We start from the raw sequence: 21919 nt of genomic DNA, 5'->3' as shown, positions 1-21919 counted from the left end.
TCTTGTACAAACACAGTTGGCAACTACACTTGTTCATGTAAAAGTGGTTTTGTAGGAGATGGCAGAAATTGTAACGGTTCGTTTCTATTAAAGAAAGTATCGTGTGAACTCTTTATGAACAAAAAATTGTTATGAAGATATGTTTAAAAAAATCCTGGGATTGCTTTGTTTTTCCCATGTGTCCTTTGGTAATTTTCGTGTTGGTTTTAATGCTTGTAAGGTATTCCTTTATTCAATGTTGATTTTGTACCTTATTTTGTAGAAACATGTTCTGTTCTTTCCTTTATTGATTCTCTTGACGAATACATGTTGTTTTTTAATTGACATGATGTTGAAAACTTTATTTTGTTAATTCCTGTTATAGAATTCGTAATTGTGATATCATTTTAAATGTATTTCATATTTGTTTTTAGATGTTGAGGAATGCTTACTCAATGCTCATACTTGTCACTCAAACGCCTCTTGTACAAACACAGTTGGCAACTACACTTGTTCATGTAATAGTGGTTTTGTAGGTGACGGGAGAAATTGTACAGGTTTGTATCTACTCTTACAAAATGTCACGTCTACAATTGAAAAAGAAAAATGAGTTATGAACGTCTGTTTAAAACATCATGGAATTGTTTCGTATTGGCCATGTGTCCTTTGTCAATTTTCGTCTTTTTTAAATGCATGTAAGGTATTCCTATCTATAAACTTGGGATTATACCTTATTTTCTGGAAAATATCATGTTCTTTATATACTGAATCTCCTAGGCAATTTATGCTGGTTTTTAATTGCGATGATATTAAAAACCTAATTTTGTATGTTTTTTTTATAGAGTTATGAAAAGTTTGTTTCTTAATTACAGTGGCAATTTTTAAGTGTATCTCATATTTGTTCTTAGATGTTGACGAATGCTCAACCAATGCTCATACTTGTCACTCTAACGCGTCTTGTACAAACACAGTTGGCAACTACACTTGTTCATGTAAAAGTGGTTTTGTAGGAGATGGCAGAAATTGTAACGGTTCGTTTCTATTAAAGAAAGTATCGTGTGAACTCTTTCAGAACAAAAAATTGTTATGAAGATATGTTTAAAAAAATCCTGGGATTGCTTTGTTTTTCCCATGTGTCCTTTGGTAATTTTCGTGTTGGTTTTAATGCTTGTAAGGTATTTCTTTATTCAATGTTGATTTTGTACCTTATTTTGTAGAAACATGTTCTGTTCTTTCCTTTATTGATTCTCTTGACGAATACATGTTGTTTTTTAATTGACATGATGTTGAAAACTTTATTTTGTTAATTCCTGTTATAGAATTCGTAATTGTGATATCATTTTGAATGTATTTCATATTTGTTTTTAGATGTTGAGGAATGCTTACTCAATGCTCATACTTGTCACTCAAACGCCTCTTGTACAAACACAGTTGGCAACTACACTTGTTCATGTAAAAGTGGTTTTGTAGGAGATGGCAGAAATTGTAACGGTTCGTTTCAATTAAAGAAAGTATCGTGTGAACTCTTTCAGAACAAAAAATTGTTATGAAGATATGTTTAAAAAAATCCTGGGATTGCTTTGTTTTTCCCATGTGTCCTTTGGTAATTTTCGTGTTGGTTTTAATGCTTGTAAGGTATTCCTTTATTCAATGTTGATTTTGTACCTTATTTTGTAGAAACATGTTCTGTTCTTTCCTTTATTGATTTTCTTGACGAATACATGTTGTTTTTTAATTGACATGATGTTGAAAACTTTATTTTGCTAATTCCTGTTATAGAATTCGTAATTGTGATATCATTTTGAATGTATTTCATATTTGTTTTTAGATGTTGAGGAATGCTTACTCAATGCTCATACTTGTCACTCAAACGCCTCTTGTACAAACACAGTTGGCAACTACACTTGTTCATGTAATAGTGGTTTTGTAGGAGATGGGAGAAATTGTACAGGTTTGTATCTACTCTTACAAAATGTCACGTGTACAATTGAAAAAGAAAAATGAGTTATGAACTTCTGTTTAAAACATCATGGAATTGTTTCGTATTGGCCATGTGTCCTTTGTTAATTTTCGTCTTTTTTAAATGCATATAAGGTATTCCTATCTATAAACTTGGGATTATACCTTATTTTCTGGAAAATATCATGTTCTTTATATACTGAATCTCCTAGGCAATTTATGCTGGTTTTAAATTGCGATGATATTAAAAACCTAATTTTGTATGTTTTTTTTATAGAGTTATGAGAAGTTTGTTTCTTAATTACAGTGGCAATTTTTAAGTGTATCTCATATTTGTTCTTAGATGTTGACGAATGCTCAACCAATGCTCATACTTGTCACTCTAACGCGTCTTGTACAAACACAGTTGGCAACTACACTTGTTCATGTAATAGTGGTTTTGTAGGAGATGGCAGAAATTGTAACGGTTCGTTTCTATTAAAGAAAGTATCGTGTGAACTCTTTCAGAACAAAAAATTGTTATGAAGATCTGTTTAAAAAAATCCTGGAATTGCTTTGTTTTTCCCATGTGTCCTTTGGTAATTTTCGTGTTGGTTTTAATGCTTGTAAGGTATTCCTTTATTCAATGTTGATTTTGTACCTTATTTTGTAGAAACATGTTCTGTTCCTTCCTTTATTGATTCTCTTGACGAATACATGTTGTTTTTTAATTGACATGATGTTGAAAACTTTAATTTGTTAATTGCTGTTATAGAATTCGTAATTGTGATATCATTTTAAATGTATTTCATATTTGTTTTTAGATGTTGAGGAATGCTTACTCAATGCTCATACTTGTCACTCAAACGCCTCTTGTACAAACACAGTTGGCAACTACACTTGTTCATGTAATAGTGGTTTTGTAGGTGACGGGAGAAATTGTACAGGTTTGTATCTACTATTACAAAATGTCACGTGTACAATTGAAAAAGAAAAATGAGTTATGAACGTCTGTTTAAAACATCATGGAATTGTTTCGTATTGGCCATGTGTCCTTTGTCAATTTTCGTCTTTTTTAAATGCATGTAAGGTATTCCTATCTATAAACTTGGGATTATACCTTATTTTCTGGAAAATATCATGTTCTTTATATACTGAATCTCCTAGGCAATTTATGCTGGTTTTTAATTGCGATGATATTAAAAACCTAATTTTGTATGTTTTTTTTATAGAGTTATGAAAAGTTTGTTTCTTAATTACAGTGGCAATTTTTAAGTGTATCTCATATTTGTTCTTAGATGTTGACGAATGCTCAACCAATGCTCATACTTGTCACTCTAACGCGTCTTGTACAAACACAGTTGGCAACTACACTTGTTCATGTAAAAGTGGTTTTGTAGGAGATGGCAGAAATTGTAACGGTTCGTTTCTATTAAAGAAAGTATCGTGTGAACTCTTTCAGAACAAAAAATTGTTATGAAGATATGTTTAAAAAAATCCTGGGATTGCTTTGTTTTTCCCATGTGTCCTTTGGTAATTTTCGTGTTGGTTTTAATGCTTGTAAGGTATTTCTTTATTCAATGTTGATTTTGTACCTTATTTTGTAGAAACATGTTCTGTTCTTTCCTTTATTGATTCTCTTGACGAATACATGTTGTTTTTTAATTGACATGATGTTGAAAACTTTATTTTGTTAATTCCTGTTATAGAATTCGTAATTGTGATATCATTTTGAATGTATTTCATATTTGTTTTTAGATGTTGAGGAATGCTTACTCAATGCTCATACTTGTCACTCAAACGCCTCTTGTACAAACACAGTTGGCAACTACACTTGTTCATGTAAAAGTGGTTTTGTAGGAGATGGCAGAAATTGTAACGGTTCGTTTCTATTAAAGAAAGTATCGTGTGAACTCTTTCAGAACAAAAAATTGTTATGAAGATATGTTTAAAAAAATCCTGGGATTGCTTTGTTTTTCCCATGTGTCCTTTGGTAATTTTCGTGTTGGTTTTAATGCTTGTAAGGTATTCCTTTATTCAATGTTGATTTTGTACCTTATTTTGTAGAAACATGTTCTGTTCTTTCCTTTATTGATTTTCTTGACGAATACATGTTGTTTTTTAATTGACATGATGTTGAAAACTTTATTTTGCTAATTCCTGTTATAGAATTCGTAATTGTGATATCATTTTGAATGTATTTCATATTTGTTTTTAGATGTTGAGGAATGCTTACTCAATGCTCATACTTGTCACTCAAACGCCTCTTGTACAAACACAGTTGGCAACTACACTTGTTCATGTAATAGTGGTTTTGTAGGTGACGGGAGAAATTGTACAGGTTTGTATCTACTATTACAAAATGTCACGTGTACAATTGAAAAAGAAAAATGAGTTATGAACGTCTGTTTAAAACATCATGGAATTGTTTCGTATTGGCCATGTGTCCTTTGTCAATTTTCGTCTTTTTTAAATGCATGTAAGGTATTCCTATCTATAAACTTTGGATTATACCTTATTTTCTGGAAAATATCATGTTCTTTATATACTGAATCTCCTAGGCAATTTATGCTGGTTTTTAATTGCGATGATATTAAAAACCTAATTTTGTATGTTTTTTTTATAGAGTTATGAAAAGTTTGTTTCTTAATTACAGTGGCAATTTTTAAGTGTATCTCATATTTGTTCTTAGATGTTGACGAATGCTCAACCAATGCTCATACTTGTCACTCTAACGCGTCTTGTACAAACACAGTTGGCAACTACACTTGTTCATGTAAAAGTGGTTTTGTAGGAGATGGCAGAAATTGTAACGGTTCGTTTCTATTAAAGAAAGTATCGTGTGAACTCTTTCAGAACAAAAAATTGTTATGAAGATATGTTTAAAAAAATCCTGGGATTGCTTTGTTTTTCCCATGTGTCCTTTGGTAATTTTCGTGTTGGTTTTAATGCTTGTAAGGTATTTCTTTATTCAATGTTGATTTTGTACCTTATTTTGTAGAAACATGTTCTGTTCTTTCCTTTATTGATTCTCTTGACGAATACATGTTGTTTTTTAATTGACATGATGTTGAAAACTTTAATTTGTTAATTCCTGTTATAGAATTCGTAATTGTGATATCATTTTGAATGTATTTCATATTTGTTTTTAGATGTTGAGGAATGCTTACTCAATGCTCATACTTGTCACTCAAACGCCTCTTGTACAAACACAGTTGGCAACTACACTTGTTCATGTAAAAGTGGTTTTGTAGGAGATGGCAGAAATTGTAACGGTTCGTTTCTATTAAAGAAAGTATCGTGTGAACTCTTTCAGAACAAAAAATTGTTATGAAGATATGTTTAAAAAAATCCTGGGATTGCTTTGTTTTTCCCATGTGTCCTTTGGTAATTTTCGTGTTGGTTTTAATGCTTGTAAGGTATTCCTTTATTCAATGTTGATTTTGTACCTTATTTTGTAGAAACATGTTCTGTTCTTTCCTTTATTGATTTTCTTGACGAATACATGTTGTTTTTTAATTGACATGATGTTGAAAACTTTATTTTGCTAATTCCTGTTATAGAATTCGTAATTGTGATATCATTTTGAATGTATTTCATATTTGTTTTTAGATGTTGAGGAATGCTTACTCAATGCTCATACTTGTCACTCAAACGCCTCTTGTACAAACACAGTTGGCAACTACACTTGTTCATGTAATAGTGGTTTTGTAGGAGATGGGAGAAATTGTACAGGTTTGTATCTACTCTTACAAAATGTCACGTGTACAATTGAAAAAGAAAAATGAGTTATGAACTTCTGTTTAAAACATCATGGAATTGTTTCGTATTGGCCATGTGTCCTTTGTTAATTTTCGTCTTTTTTAAATGCATATAAGGTATTCCTATCTATAAACTTGGGATTATACCTTATTTTCTGGAAAATATCATGTTCTTTATATACTGAATCTCCTAGGCAATTTATGCTGGTTTTAAATTGCGATGATATTAAAAACCTAATTTTGTATGTTTTTTTTATAGAGTTATGAGAAGTTTGTTTCTTAATTACAGTGGCAATTTTTAAGTGTATCTCATATTTGTTCTTAGATGTTGACGAATGCTCAACCAATGCTCATACTTGTCACTCTAACGCGTCTTGTACAAACACAGTTGGCAACTACACTTGTTCATGTAATAGTGGTTTTGTAGGAGATGGCAGAAATTGTAACGGTTCGTTTCTATTAGAGAAAGTATCGTGTGAACTCTTTCAGAACAAAAAATTGTTATGAAGATCTGTTTAAAAAAATCCTGGAATTGCTTTGTTTTTCCCATGTGTCCTTTGGTAATTTTCGTGTTGGTTTTAATGCTTGTAAGGTATTCCTTTATTCAATGTTGATTTTGTACCTTATTTTGTAGAAACATGTTCTGTTCCTTCCTTTATTGATTCTCTTGACGAATACATGTTGTTTTTTAATTGACATGATGTTGAAAACTTTAATTTGTTAATTGCTGTTATAGAATTCGTAATTGTGATATCATTTTAAATGTATTTCATATTTGTTTTTAGATGTTGAGGAATGCTTACTCAATGCTCATACTTGTCACTCAAACGCCTCTTGTACAAACACAGTTGGCAACTACACTTGTTCATGTAATAGTGGTTTTGTAGGTGACGGGAGAAATTGTACAGGTTTGTATCTACTATTACAAAATGTCACGTGTACAATTGAAAAAGAGAAATGAGTTATGAACGTCTGTTTAAAACATCATGGAATTGTTTCGTATTGGCCATGTGTCCTTTGTCAATTTTCGTCTTTTTTAAATGCATGTAAGGTATTCCTATCTATAAACTTGGGATTATACCTTATTTTCTGGAAAATATCATGTTCTTTATATACTGAATCTCCTAGGCAATTTATGCTGGTTTTTAATTGCGATGATATTAAAAACCTAATTTTGTATGTTTTTTTTATAGAGTTATGAAAAGTTTGTTTCTTAATTACAGTGGCAATTTTTAAGTGTATCTCATATTTGTTCTTAGATGTTGACGAATGCTCAACCAATGCTCATACTTGTCACTCTAACGCGTCTTGTACAAACACAGTTGGCAACTACACTTGTTCATGTAAAAGTGGTTTTGTAGGAGATGGCAGAAATTGTAACGGTTCGTTTCTATTAAAGAAAGTATCGTGTGAACTCTTTCAGAACAAAAAATTGTTATGAAGATATGTTTAAAAAAATCCTGGGATTGCTTTGTTTTTCCCATGTGTCCTTTGGTAATTTTCGTGTTGGTTTTAATGCTTGTAAGGTATTTCTTTATTCAATGTTGATTTTGTACCTTATTTTGTAGAAACATGTTCTGTTCTTTCCTTTATTGATTCTCTTGACGAATACATGTTGTTTTTTAATTGACATGATGTTGAAAACTTTATTTTGTTAATTCCTGTTATAGAATTCGTAATTGTGATATCATTTTGAATGTATTTCATATTTGTTTTTAGATGTTGAGGAATGCTTACTCAATGCTCATACTTGTCACTCTAACGCGTCTTGTACAAACACAGTTGGCAACTACACTTGTTCATGTAATAGTGGTTTTGTAGGAGATGGCAGAAATTGTAACGGTTCGTTTCTATTAAAGAAAGTATCGTGTGAACTCTTTCAGAACAAAAAATTGTTATGAAGATCTGTTTAAAAAAATCCTGGAATTGCTTTGTTTTTCCCATGTGTCCTTTGGTAATTTTCGTGTTGGTTTTAATGCTTGTAAGGTATTCCTTTATTCAATGTTGATTTTGTACCTTATTTTGTAGAAACATGTTCTGTTCTTTCCTTTATTGATTTTCTTGACGAATGCATGTTGTTTTTTAATTGACATGATGTTGAAAACTTTATTTTGTTAATTCCTGTTATAGAATTCGTAATTGTGATATCATTTTGAATGTATTTCATATTTGTTTTTAGATGTTGAGGAATGCTTACTCAATGCTCATACTTGTCACTCAAACGCCTCTTGTACAAACACAGTTGGCAACTACACTTGTTCATGTAATAGTGGTTTTGTAGGAGATGGCAGAAATTGTACAGGTTTGTATCTACTTTTACAAAATGTCACGTGTACAATTGAAAAAGAAAAATGAGTTAGGAACGTCTGTTTAAAACATCATGGAATTGTTTCGTATTGGCCATGTGTCCTTTGTTAATTTTCGTCTTTTTTAAATGCAAGTAAGGTATTCCTATATATAAACTTGGGATTATACCTTATTTTCTGGAAAATATCATGTTCTTTATATACTGAATCTCCTAGGCAATTTATGCTGGTCTTAAATTGCGATGATATTAAAAACCTAATTTTGTATGTTTTTTTTTATAGAGTTATGAAAAGTTTGTTTCTTAATTACAGTGGCACTTTTTAAGTGTATCTCATATTTGTTCTTAGATGTTGACGAATGCTCAACCAATGCTCATACTTGTCACTCTAACGCGTCTTGTACAAACACAGTTGGCAACTACACTTGTTCATGTAATAGTGGTTTTGTAGGAGATGGCAGAAATTGTAACGGTTCGTTTCTATTAAAGAAAGTATCGTGTGAACTCTTTCAGAACAAAAAATTGTTATGAAGATCTGTCTAAAATGATCCTGGGATCGCTTTGTTTTTCCCATGTGTCCTTTGGTAATTTTCGTGTTGGTTTTAATGCTTGTAAGGTATTCCTTTATTTAATGTTGATCTTGTTCCTAATTTTGTAGAAACATGTTCTGTTCTTTCCTTTATTGATTTTCTTGACGAATACATGTTGTTTTTTAATTGACATGATGTTGAAAACTTTATTTTGTTAATTGCTGTTATAGAATTCGTAATTGTGATATCATTTTAAATGTATTTCATATTTGTTTTTAGATGTTGAGGAATGCTTACTCAATGCTCATACTTGTCACTCAAACGCCTCTTGTACAAACACAGTTGGCAACTACACTTGTTCATGTAATAGTGGTTTTGTAGGAGATGGGAGAAATTGTACAGGTTTGTATCTACTCTTACAAAATGTCACGTGTACAATTGAAAAAGAAAAATGAGTTATGAACTTCTGTTTAAAACATCATGGAATTGTTTCGTATTGGCCATGTGTCCTTTGTTAATTTTCGTCTTTTTTAAATGCATATAAAGTATTCCTATCTATAAACTTGGGATTATACCTTTTTTTCTGGAAAATATCATGTTCTTTATATACTGAATCTCCTAGGCAATTTATGCTGGTTTTAAATTGCGATGATATTAAAAACCTAATTTTGTATGTTTTTTTATAGAGTTATGAGAAGTTTGTTTCTTAATTACAGTGGCAATTTTTAAGTGTATCTCATATTTGTTCTTAGATGTTGACGAATGCTCAACCAATGCTCATACTTGTCACTCTAACGCGTCTTGTACAAACACAGTTGGCAACTACACTTGTTCATGTAATAGTGGTTTTGTAGGAGATGGCAGAAATTGTAACGGTTCGTTTCTATTAAAGAAAGTATCGTGTGAACTCTTTCAGAACAAAAAATTGTTATGAAGATCTGTTTAAAAAAATCCTGGAATTGCTTTGTTTTTCCCATGTGTCCTTTGGTAATTTTCGTGTTGGTTTTAATGCTTGTAAGGTATTCCTTTATTCAATGTTGATTTTGTACCTTATTTTGTAGAAACATGTTCTGTTCTTTCCTTTATTGATTTTCTTGACGAATGCATGTTGTTTTTTAATTGACATGATGTTGAAAACTTTATTTTGTTAATTCCTGTTATAGAATTCGTAATTGTGATATCATTTTGAATGTATTTCATATTTGTTTTTAGATGTTGAGGAATGCTTACTCAATGCTCATACTTGTCACTCAAACGCCTCTTGTACAAACACAGTTGGCAACTACACTTGTTCATGTAATAGTGGTTTTGTAGGAGATGGCAGAAATTGTACAGGTTTGTATCTACTTTTACAAAATGTCACGTGTACAATTGAAAAAGAAAAATGAGTTATGAACGTCTGTTTAAAACATCATGGAATTGTTTCGTATTGGCCATGTGTCCTTTGTTAATTTTCGTCTTTTTTAAATGCAAGTAAGGTATTCCTATATATAAACTTGGGATTATACCTTATTTTCTGGAAAATATCATGTTCTTTATATACTGAATCTCCTAGGCAATTTATGCTGGTCTTAAATTGCGATGATATTAAAAACCTAATTTTGTATGTTTTTTTTATAGAGTTATGAAAAGTTTGTTTCTTAATTACAGTGGCACTTTTTAAGTGTATCTCATATTTGTTCTTAGATGTTGACGAATGCTCAACCAATGCTCATACTTGTCACTCTAACGCGTCTTGTACAAACACAGTTGGCAACTACACTTGTTCATGTAATAGTGGTTTTGTAGGAGATGGCAGAAATTGTAACGGTTCGTTTCTATTAAAGAAAGTATCGTGTGAACTCTTTCAGAACAAAAAATTATTATGAAGATCTGTTTAAAAAAATCCTGGGATTGCTTTGTTTTTCCCATGTGTCCTTTGGTAATTTTCGTGTTGGTTTTAATGCTTGTAAGGTATTCCTTTATTCAATGTTGATTTTGTACCTTATTTTGTAGAAACATGTTCTGTTCTTTCCTTTATTGATTCTCTTGACGAATACATGTTGTTTTTTAATTGACATGATGTTGAAAACTTTATTTTGTTAATTCCTGTTATAGAATTCGTAATTGTGATATCATTTTGAATGTATTTGATATTTGTTTTTAGATGTTGAGGAATGCTTACTCAATGCTCATACTTGTCACTCAAACGCCTCTTGTACAAACACAGTTGGCAACTACACTTGTTCATGTAATAGTGGTTTTGTAGGAGATGGGAGAAATTGTACAGGTTTGTATCTACTCTTACAAAATGTCACGTGTACAATTGAAAAAGAAAAATGAGTTATGAACTTCTGTTTAAAACATCATGGAATTGTTTCGTATTGGCCATGTGTCCTTTGTTAATTTTCGTCTTTTTTAAATGCATATAAGGTATTCCTATCTATAAACTTGGGATTATACCTTATTTTCTGGAAAATATCATGTTCTTTATATACTGAATCTCCTAGGCAATTTATGCTGGTTTTAAATTGCGATGATATTAAAAACCTAATTTTGTATGTTTTTTTTATAGAGTTATGAGAAGTTTGTTTCTTAATTACAGTGGCAATTTTTAAGTGTATCTCATATTTGTTCTTAGATGTTGACGAATGCTCAACCAATGCTCATACTTGTCACTCTAACGCGTCTTGTACAAACACAGTTGGCAACTACACTTGTTCATGTAATAGTGGTTTTGTAGGAGATGGCAGAAATTGTAACGGTTCGTTTCTATTAAAGAAAGTATCGTGTGAACTCTTTCAGAACAAAAAATTGTTATGAAGATCTGTTTAAAAAAATCCTGGAATTGCTTTGTTTTTCCCATGTGTCCTTTGGTAATTTTCGTGTTGGTTTTAATGCTTGTAAGGTATTCCTTTATTCAATGTTGATTTTGTACCTTATTTTGTAGAAACATGTTCTGTTCTTTCCTTTATTGATTCTCTTGACGAATACATGTTGTTTTTTAATTGACATGATGTTGAAAACTTTATTTTGTTAATTCCTGTTATAGAATTCGTAATTGTGATATCATTTTAAATGTATTTCATATTTGTTTTTAGATGTTGAGGAATGCTTACTTAATGCTGATACTTGTCACTCAAACGCCTCTTGTACAAACACAGTTGGCAACTACACTTGTTCATGTAATAGTGGTTTTGTAGGAGATGGCAGAAATTGTACAGGTTTGTATCTACTTTTACAAAATGTCAAGTGTACAATTGAAAAAGAAAAATGAGTTATGAACGTCTGTTTAAAACATCATGGAATAGTTTTGTATTGGCCATGTGTCCTTTGTTAATTTTCGTCTTTTTTAAATCCATGTAAGGTATTCCTATCTATAAACTTGGGATTATACCTTATTTTCTGGAAAATATCATGTTCTTTATATACTGAATCTCCTAGGCAACTTATGCTGGTTTTAAATTGCGATGATATTAAAAACCTTATTTTGTATGTTTTTTTTATAGAGTTATGAAAAGTTTGTTTCTTAATTACAGTGGCAATTTTTAAGTGTATCTCATATTTGTTCTTAGATGTTGACGAATGCTCAACCAATGCTCATACTTGTCACTCTAACGCGTCTTGTACAAACACAGTTGGCAACTACACTTGTTCATGTAATAGTGGTTTTGTAGGAGATGGCAGAAATTGTAACGGTTCGTTTCTATTAAAGAAAGTATCGTGTGAACTCTTTCAGAACAAAAAATTGTTATGAAGATCTGTTTAAAAAAATCCTGGAATTGCTTTGTTTTTCCCATGTGTCCTTTGGTAATTTTCGTGTTGGTTTTAATGCTTGTAAGGTATTCCTTTATTCAATGTTGATTTTGTACCTTATTTTGTAGAAACATGTTCTGTTCTTTCCTTTATTGATTCTCTTGACGAATACATGTTGTTTTTTAATTGACATGATGTTGAAAACTTTATTTTGTTAATTCCTGTTATAGAATTCGTAATTGTGATATCATTTTAAATGTATTTCATATTTGTTTTTAGATGTTGAGGAATGCTTACTTAATGCTGATACTTGTCACTCAAACGCCTCTTGTACAAACACAGTTGGCAACTACACTTGTTCATGTAATAGTGGTTTTGTAGGAGATGGCAGAAATTGTACAGGTTTGTATCTACTTTTACAAAATGTCAAGTGTACAATTGAAAAAGAAAAATGAGTTATGAACGTCTGTTTAAAACATCATGGAATAGTTTTGTATTGGCCATGTGTCCTTTGTTAATTTTCGTCTTTTTTAAATCCATGTAAGGTATTCCTATCTATAAACTTGGGATTATACCTTATTTTCTGGAAAATATCATGTTCTTTATATACTGAATCTCCTAGGCAACTTATGCTGGTTTTAAATTGCGATGATATTAAAAACCTTATTTTGTATGTTTTTTTTATAGAGTTATGAAAAGTTTGTTTCTTAATTACAGTGGCAATTTTTAAGTGTATCTCATATTTATTCTTAGATGTTGACGAATGCTCAACCAATGCTCATACTTGTCACTCTAACGCGTCTTGTACAAACACAGTTGGCAACTACACTTGTTCATGTAAAAGTGGTTTTGTAGGAAATGGCAGAAATTGTAACGGTTCGTTTCTATTAAAGAAAGTATCGTGTGAACTCTTTCGGAACAAAAAATTGTTATGAAGATATGTTTAAAAAAATCCTGGGATTGCTTTGATTTTCCCATGTGTCCTTTGGTAATTTTCGTGTTGGTTTTAATGCTTGTAAGGTATTCCTTTATTCAATGTTGATTTTGTACCTTATTTTGTAGAAACATGTTCTGTTCTTTCCTTTATTGATTTTCTTGACGAATGCATGTTGTTTTTTAATTGACATGATGTTGAAAACTTTATTTTGTTAATTCCTGTTATAGAATTCGTAATTGTGATATCATTTTGAATGTATTTCATATTTGTTTTTAGATGTTGAGGAATGCTTACTCAATGCTCATACTTGTCACTCAAACGCCTCTTGTACAAACACAGTTGGCAACTACACTTGTTCATGTAATAGTGGTTTTGTAGGAGATGGCAGAAATTGTACAGGTTTGTATCTACTTTTACAAAATGTCACGTGTACAATTGAAAAAGAAAAATGAGTTATGAACGTCTGTTTAAAACATCATGGAATTGTTTCGTATTGGCCATGTGTCCTTTGTTAATTTTCGTCTTTTTTAAATGCAAGTAAGGTATTCCTATATATAAACTTGGGATTATACCTTATTTTCTGGAAAATATCATGTTCTTTATATACTGAATCTCCTAGGCAATTTATGCTGGTCTTAAATTGCGATGATATTAAAAACCTAATTTTGTATGTTTTTTTTATAGAGTTATGAAAAGTTTGTTTCTTAATTACAGTGGCACTTTTTAAGTGTATCTCATATTTGTTCTTAGATGTTGACGAATGCTCAACCAATGCTCATACTTGTCACTCTAACGCGTCTTGTACAAACACAGTTGGCAACTACACTTGTTCATGTAATAGTGGTTTTGTAGGAGATGGCAGAAATTGTAACGGTTCGTTTCTATTAAAGAAAGTATCGTGTGAACTCTTTCAGAACAAAAAATTATTATGAAGATCTGTTTAAAAAAATCCTGGGATTGCTTTGTTTTTCCCATGTGTCCTTTGGTAATTTTCGTGTTGGTTTTAATGCTTGTAAGGTATTCCTTTATTCAATGTTGATTTTGTACCTTATTTTGTAGAAACATGTTCTGTTCTTTCCTTTATTGATTCTCTTGACGAATACATGTTGTTTTTTAATTGACATGATGTTGAAAACTTTATTTTGTTAATTCCTGTTATAGAATTCGTAATTGTGATATCATTTTGAATGTATTTCATATTTGTTTTTAGATGTTGAGGAATGCTTACTCAATGCTCATACTTGTCACTCAAACGCCTCTTGTACAAACACAGTTGGCAACTACACTTGTTCATGTAATAGTGGTTTTGTAGGAGATGGGAGAAATTGTACAGGTTTGTATCTACTCTTACAAAATGTCACGTGTACAATTGAAAAAGAAAAATGAGTTATGAACTTCTGTTTAAAACATCATGGAATTGTTTCGTATTGGCCATGTGTCCTTTGTTGATTTTCGTCTTTTTTAAATGCATATAAGGTAATCCTATCTATAAACTTGGGATTATACCTTATTTTCTGGAAAATATCATGTTCTTTATATACTGAATCTCCTAGGCAATTTATGCTGGTTTTAAATTGCGATGATATTAAAAACCTAATTTTGTATGTTTTTTTTATAGAGTTATGAGAAGTTTGTTTCTTAATTACAGTGGCAATTTTTAAGTGTATCTCATATTTGTTCTTAGATGTTGACGAATGCTCAACCAATGCTCATACTTGTCACTCTAACGCGTCTTGTACAAACACAGTTGGCAACTACACTTGTTCATGTAATAGTGGTTTTGTAGGAGATGGCAGAAATTGTAACGGTTCGTTTCTATTAAAGAAAGTATCGTGTGAACTCTTTCAGAACAAAAAATTGTTATGAAGATCTGTTTAAAAAAATCCTGGAATTGCTTTGTTTTTCCCATGTGTCCTTTGGTAATTTTCGTGTTGGTTTTAATGCTTGTAAGGTATTCCTTTATTCAATGTTGATTTTGTACCTTATTTTGTAGAAACATGTTCTGTTCTTTCCTTTATTGATTCTCTTGACGAATACATGTTGTTTTTTAATTGACATGATGTTGAAAACTTTATTTTGTTAATTCCTGTTATAGAATTCGTAATTGTGATATCATTTTGAATGTATTTCATATTTGTTTTTAGATGTTGAGGAATGCTTACTCAATGCTCATACTTGTCACTCAAACGCCTCTTGTACAAACACAGTTGGCAACTACACTTGTTCATGTAATAGTGGTTTTGTAGGAGATGGGAGAAATTGTACAGGTTTGTATCTACTCTTACAAAATGTCACGTGTACAATTGAAAAAGAAAAATGAGTTATGAACTTCTGTTTAAAACATCATGGAATTGTTTCGTATTGGCCATGTGTCCTTTGTTGATTTTCGTCTTTTTTAAATGCATATAAGGTAATCCTATCTATAAACTTGGGATTATACCTTATTTTCTGGAAAATATCATGTTCTTTATATACTGAATCTCCTAGGCAATTTATGCTGGTTTTAAATTGCGATGATATTAAAAACCTAATTTTGTATGTTTTTTTTATAGAGTTATGAGAAGTTTGTTTCTTAATTACAGTGGCAATTTTTAAGTGTATCTCATATTTGTTCTTAGATGTTGACGAATGCTCAACCAATGCTCATACTTGTCACTCTAACGCGTCTTGTACAAACACAGTTGGCAACTACACTTGTTCATGTAATAGTGGTTTTGTAGGAGATGGCAGAAATTGTAACGGTTCGTTTCTATTAAAGAAAGTATCGTGTGAACTCTTTCAGAACAAAAAATTGTTATGAAGATCTGTTTAAAAAAATCCTGGAATTGCTTTGTTTTTCCCATGTGTCCTTTGGTAATTTTCGTGTTGGTTTTAATGCTTGTAAGGTATTCCTTTATTCAATGTTGATTTTGTACCTTATTTTGTAGAAACATGTTCTGTTCTTTCCTTTATTGATTCTCTTGACGAATACATGTTGTTTTTTAATTGACATGATGTTGAAAACTTTATTTTGTTAATTCCTGTTATAGAATTCGTAATTGTGATATCATTTTAAATGTATTTCATATTTGTTTTTAGATGTTGAGGAATGCTTACTTAATGCTGATACTTGTCACTCAAACGCCTCTTGTACAAACACAGTTGGCAACTACACTTGTTCATGTAATAGTGGTTTTGTAGGAGATGGCAGAAATTGTACAGGTTTGTATCTACTTTTACAAAATGTCAAGTGTACAATTGAAAAAGAAAAATGAGTTATGAACGTCTGTTTAAAACATCATGGAATAGTTTTGTATTGGCCATGTGTCCTTTGTTAATTTTCGTCTTTTTTAAATCCATGTAAGGTATTCCTATCTATAAACTTGGGATTATACCTTATTTTCTGGAAAATATCATGTTCTTTATATACTGAATCTCCTAGGCAACTTATGCTGGTTTTAAATTGCGATGATATTAAAAACCTTATTTTGTATGTTTTTTTTATAGAGTTATGAAAAGTTTGTTTCTTAATTACAGTGGCAATTTTTAAGTGTATCTCATATTTGTTCTTAGATGTTGACGAATGCTCAACCAATGCTCATACTTGTCACTCTAACGCGTCTTGTACAAACACAGTTGGCAACTACACTTGTTCATGTAAAAGTGGTTTTGTAGGAAATGGCAGAAATTGTAACGGTTCGTTTCTATTAAAGAAAGTATCGTGTGAACTCTTTCGGAACAAAAAATTGTTATGAAGATATGTTTAAAAAAATCCTGGGATTGCTTTGATTTTCCCATGTGTCCTTTGGTAATTTTCGTGTTGGTTTTAATGCTTGTAAGGTATTCCTTTATTCAATGTTGATTTTGTACCTTATTTTGTAGAAACATGTTCTGTTCTTTCCTTTATTGATTTTCTTGACGAATGCATGTTGTTTTTTAATTGACATGATGTTGAAAACTTTATTTTGTTAATTCCTGTTATAGAATTCGTAATTGTGATATCATTTTGAATGTATTTCATATTTGTTTTTAGATGTTGAGGAATGCTTACTCAATGCTCATACTTGTCACTCAAACGCCTCTTGTACAAACACAGTTGGCAACTACACTTGTTCATGTAATAGTGGTTTTGTAGGAGATGGCAGAAATTGTACAGGTTTGTATCTACTTTTACAAAATGTCACGTGTACAATTGAAAAAGAAAAATGAGTTATGAACGTCTGTTTAAAACATCATGGAATTGTTTCGTATTGGCCATGTGTCCTTTGTTAATTTTCGTCTTTTTTAAATGCAAGTAAGGTATTCCTATATATAAACTTGGGATTATACCTTATTTTCTGGAAAATATCATGTTCTTTATATACTGAATCTCCTAGGCAATTTATGCTGGTCTTAAATTGCGATGATATTAAAAACCTAATTTTGTATGTTTTTTTTTATAGAGTTATGAAAAGTTTGTTTCTTAATTACAGTGGCACTTTTTAAGTGTATCTCATATTTGTTCTTAGATGTTGACGAATGCTCAACCAATGCTCATACTTGTCACTCTAACGCGTCTTGTACAAACACAGTTGGCAACTACACTTGTTCATGTAATAGTGGTTTTGTAGGAGATGGCAGAAATTGTAACGGTTCGTTTCTATTAAAGAAAGTATCGTGTGAACTCTTTCAGAACAAAAAATTATTATGAAGATCTATTTAAAAAAATCCTGGGATTGCTTTGTTTTTCCCATGTGTCCTTTGGTAATTTTCGTGTTGGTTTTAATGCTTGTAAGGTATTCCTTTATTCAATGTTGATTTTGTACCTTATTTTGTAGAATCATGTTCTGTTCTTTCCTTTATTGATTTTCTTGACGAATGCATGTTGTTTTTTAATTGACATGATGTTGAAAACTTTTTTTTGTTAATTCCTGTTATAGAATTCGTAATTGTGATATCATTTTGAATGTATTTCATATTTGTTTTTAGATGTTGAGGAATGCTTACTCAATGCTCATACTTGTCACTCAAACGCCTCTTGTACAAACACAGTTGGCAACTACACTTGTTCATGTAATAGTGGTTTTGTAGGAGATGGCAGAAATTGTACAGGTTTGTATCTACTTTTACAAAATGTCACGTGTACAATTGAAAAAGAAAAATGAGTTATGAACGTCTGTTTAAAACATCATGGAATTGTTTCGTATTGGCCATGTGTCCTTTGTTAATTTTCGTCTTTTTTAAATGCAAGTAAGGTATTCCTATATATAAACTTGGGATTATACCTTATTTTCTGGAAAATATCATGTTCTTTATATACTGAATCTCCTAGGCAATTTATGCTGGTCTTAAATTGCGATGATATTAAAAACCTAATTTTGTATGTTTTTTTTTATAGAGTTATGAAAAGTTTGTTTCTTAATTACAGTGGCACTTTTTAAGTGTATCTCATATTTGTTCTTAGATGTTGACGAATGCTCAACCAATGCTCATACTTGTCACTCTAACGCGTCTTGTACAAACACAGTTGGCAACTACACTTGTTCATGTAATAGTGGTTTTGTAGGAGATGGCAGAAATTGTAACGGTTCGTTTCTATTAAAGAAAGTATCGTGTGAACTCTTTCAGAACAAAAAATTATTATGAAGATCTGTTTAAAAAAATCCTGGGATTGCTTTGTTTTTCCCATGTGTCCTTTGGTAATTTTCGTGTTGGTTTTAATGCTTGTAAGGTATTCCTTTATTCAATGTTGATTTTGTACCTTATTTTGTAGAAACATGTTCTGTTCTTTCCTTTATTGATTCTCTTGACGAATACATGTTGTTTTTTAATTGACATGATGTTGAAAACTTTATTTTGTTAATTCCTGTTATAGAATTCGTAATTGTGATATCATTTTGAATGTATTTCATATTTGTTTTTAGATGTTGAGGAATGCTTACTCAATGCTCATACTTGTCACTCAAACGCCTCTTGTACAAACACAGTTGGCAACTACACTTGTTCATGTAATAGTGGTTTTGTAGGAGATGGGAGAAATTGTACAGGTTTGTATCTACTCTTACAAAATGTCACGTGTACAATTGAAAAAGAAAAATGAGTTATGAACTTCTGTTTAAAACATCATGGAATTGTTTCGTATTGGCCATGTGTCCTTTGTTGATTTTCGTCTTTTTTAAATGCATATAAGGTAATCCTATCTATAAACTTGGGATTATACCTTATTTTCTGGAAAATATCATGTTCTTTATATACTGAATCTCCTAGGCAATTTATGCTGGTTTTAAATTGCGATGATATTAAAAACCTAATTTTGTATGTTTTTTTTATAGAGTTATGAGAAGTTTGTTTCTTAATTACAGTGGCAATTTTTAAGTGTATCTCATATTTGTTCTTAGATGTTGACGAATGCTCAACCAATGCTCATACTTGTCACTCTAACGCGTCTTGTACAAACACAGTTGGCAACTACACTTGTTCATGTAATAGTGGTTTTGTAGGAGATGGCAGAAATTGTAACGGTTCGTTTCTATTAAAGAAAGTATCGTGTGAACTCTTTCAGAACAAAAAATTGTTATGAAGATCTGTTTAAAAAAATCCTGGAATTGCTTTGTTTTTCCCATGTGTCCTTTGGTAATTTTCGTGTTGGTTTTAATGCTTGTAAGGTATTCCTTTATTCAATGTTGATTTTGTACCTTATTTTGTAGAAACATGTTCTGTTCTTTCCTTTATTGATTCTCTTGACGAATACATGTTGTTTTTTAATTGACATGATGTTGAAAACTTTATTTTGTTAATTCCTGTTATAGAATTCGTAATTGTGATATCATTTTAAATGTATCTCATATTTGTTTTTAGATGTTGAGGAATGCTTACTTAATGCTCATACTTGTCACTCAAACGCCTCTTGTACAAACACAGTTGGCAACTACACTTGTTCATGTAATAGTGGTTTTGTAGGAGATGGCAGAAATTGTACAGGTTTGTATCTACTTTTACAAAATGTCAAGTGTACAATTGAAAAAGAAAAATGAGTTATGAACGTCTGTTTAAAACATCATGGAATAGTTTTGTATTGGCCATGTGTCCTTTGTTAATTTTCGTCTTTTTTAAATCCATGTAAGGTATTCCTATCTATAAACTTGGGATTATACCTTATTTTCTGGAAAATATCATGTTCTTTATATACTGAATCTCCTAGGCAATTTATGCTGGTTTTAAATTGCGATGATATTAAAAACCTAATTTTGTATGTTTTTTTTTATAGAGTTATGAAAAGTTTGTTTCTTAATTACAGTGGCACTTTTTAAGTGTATCTCATATTTGTTCTTAGATGTTGACGAATGCTCAACCAATGCTCATACTTGTCACTCTAACGCGTCTTGTACAAACACAGTTGGCAACTACACTTGTTCATGTAATAGTGGTTTTGTAGGAGATGGCAGAAATTGTAACGGTTCGTTTCTATTAAAGAAAGTATCGTGTGAACTCTTTCAGAACAAAAAATTGTTATGAAGATCTGTTTAAAAAAATCCTGGAATTGCTTTGTTTTTCCCATGTGTCCTTTGGTAATTTTCGTGTTGGTTTTGATGCTTGTAAGGTATTCCTTTATTCAATGTTGATTTTGTACCTTATTTTGTAGAAACATGTTCTGTTCTTTCCTTTATTGATTCTCTTGACGAATACATGTTGTTTTTTAATTGACATGATGTTGAAAACTTTATTTTGTTAATTCCTGTTATAGAATTCGTAATTGTGATATCATTTTAAATGTATCTCATATTTGTTTTTAGATGTTGAGGAATGCTTACTTAATGCTCATACTTGTCACTCAAACGCCTCTTGTACAAACACAGTTGGCAACTACACTTGTTCATGTAATAGTGGTTTTGTAGGAGATGGCAGAAATTGTACAGGTTTGTATCTACTTTTACAAAATGTCAAGTGTACAATTGAAAAAGAAAAATGAGTTATGAACGTCTGTTTAAAACATCATGGAATAGTTTTGTATTGGCCATGTGTCCTTTGTTAATTTTCGTCTTTTTTAAATCCATGTAAGGTATTCCTATCTATAAACTTGGGATTATACCTTATTTTCTGGAAAATATCATGTTCTTTATATACTGAATCTCCTAGGCAATTTATGCTGGTTTTAAATTGCGATGATATTAAAAACCTTATTTTGTATGTTTTTTTTATAGAGTTATGAAAAGTTTGTTTCTTAATTACAGTGGCAATTTTTAAGTGTATCTCATATTTGTTCTTAGATGTTGACGAATGCTCAACCAATGCTCATACTTGTCACTCTAACGCGTCTTGTACAAACACAGTTGGCAACTACACTTGTTCATGTAAAAGTGGTTTTGTAGGAGATGGCAGAAATTGTAACGGTTCGTTTCTATTAAAGAAAGTATCGTGTGAACTCTTTCGGAACAAAAAATTGTTATGAAGATATGTTTAAAAAAATCCTGGGATTGCTTTGATTTTCCCATGTGTCCTTTGGTAATTTTCGTGTTGGTTTTAATGCTTGTAAGGTATTCCTTTATTCAATGTTGATTTTGTACCTTATTTTGTAGAAACACGTTCTGTTCTTTCCTTTATTGATTTTCTTGACGAATGCATGTTGTTTTTTAATTGACATGATGTTGAAAACTTTATTTTGTTAATTCCTGTTATAGAATTCGTAATTGTGATATCATTTTGAATGTATTTCATATTTGTTTTTAGATGTTGAGGAATGCTTACTCAATGCTCATACTTGTCACTCAAACGCCTC

This window comes from Rhopilema esculentum, chromosome 10 (genome assembly GCF_057945365.1).
Source record: "Rhopilema esculentum isolate cy_ngs chromosome 10, ASM5794536v1, whole genome shotgun sequence".
Classification (NCBI taxonomy): Eukaryota; Metazoa; Cnidaria; class Scyphozoa; order Rhizostomeae; family Rhizostomatidae; genus Rhopilema; species Rhopilema esculentum.
This window is presented reverse-complemented; position numbering follows the sequence as displayed.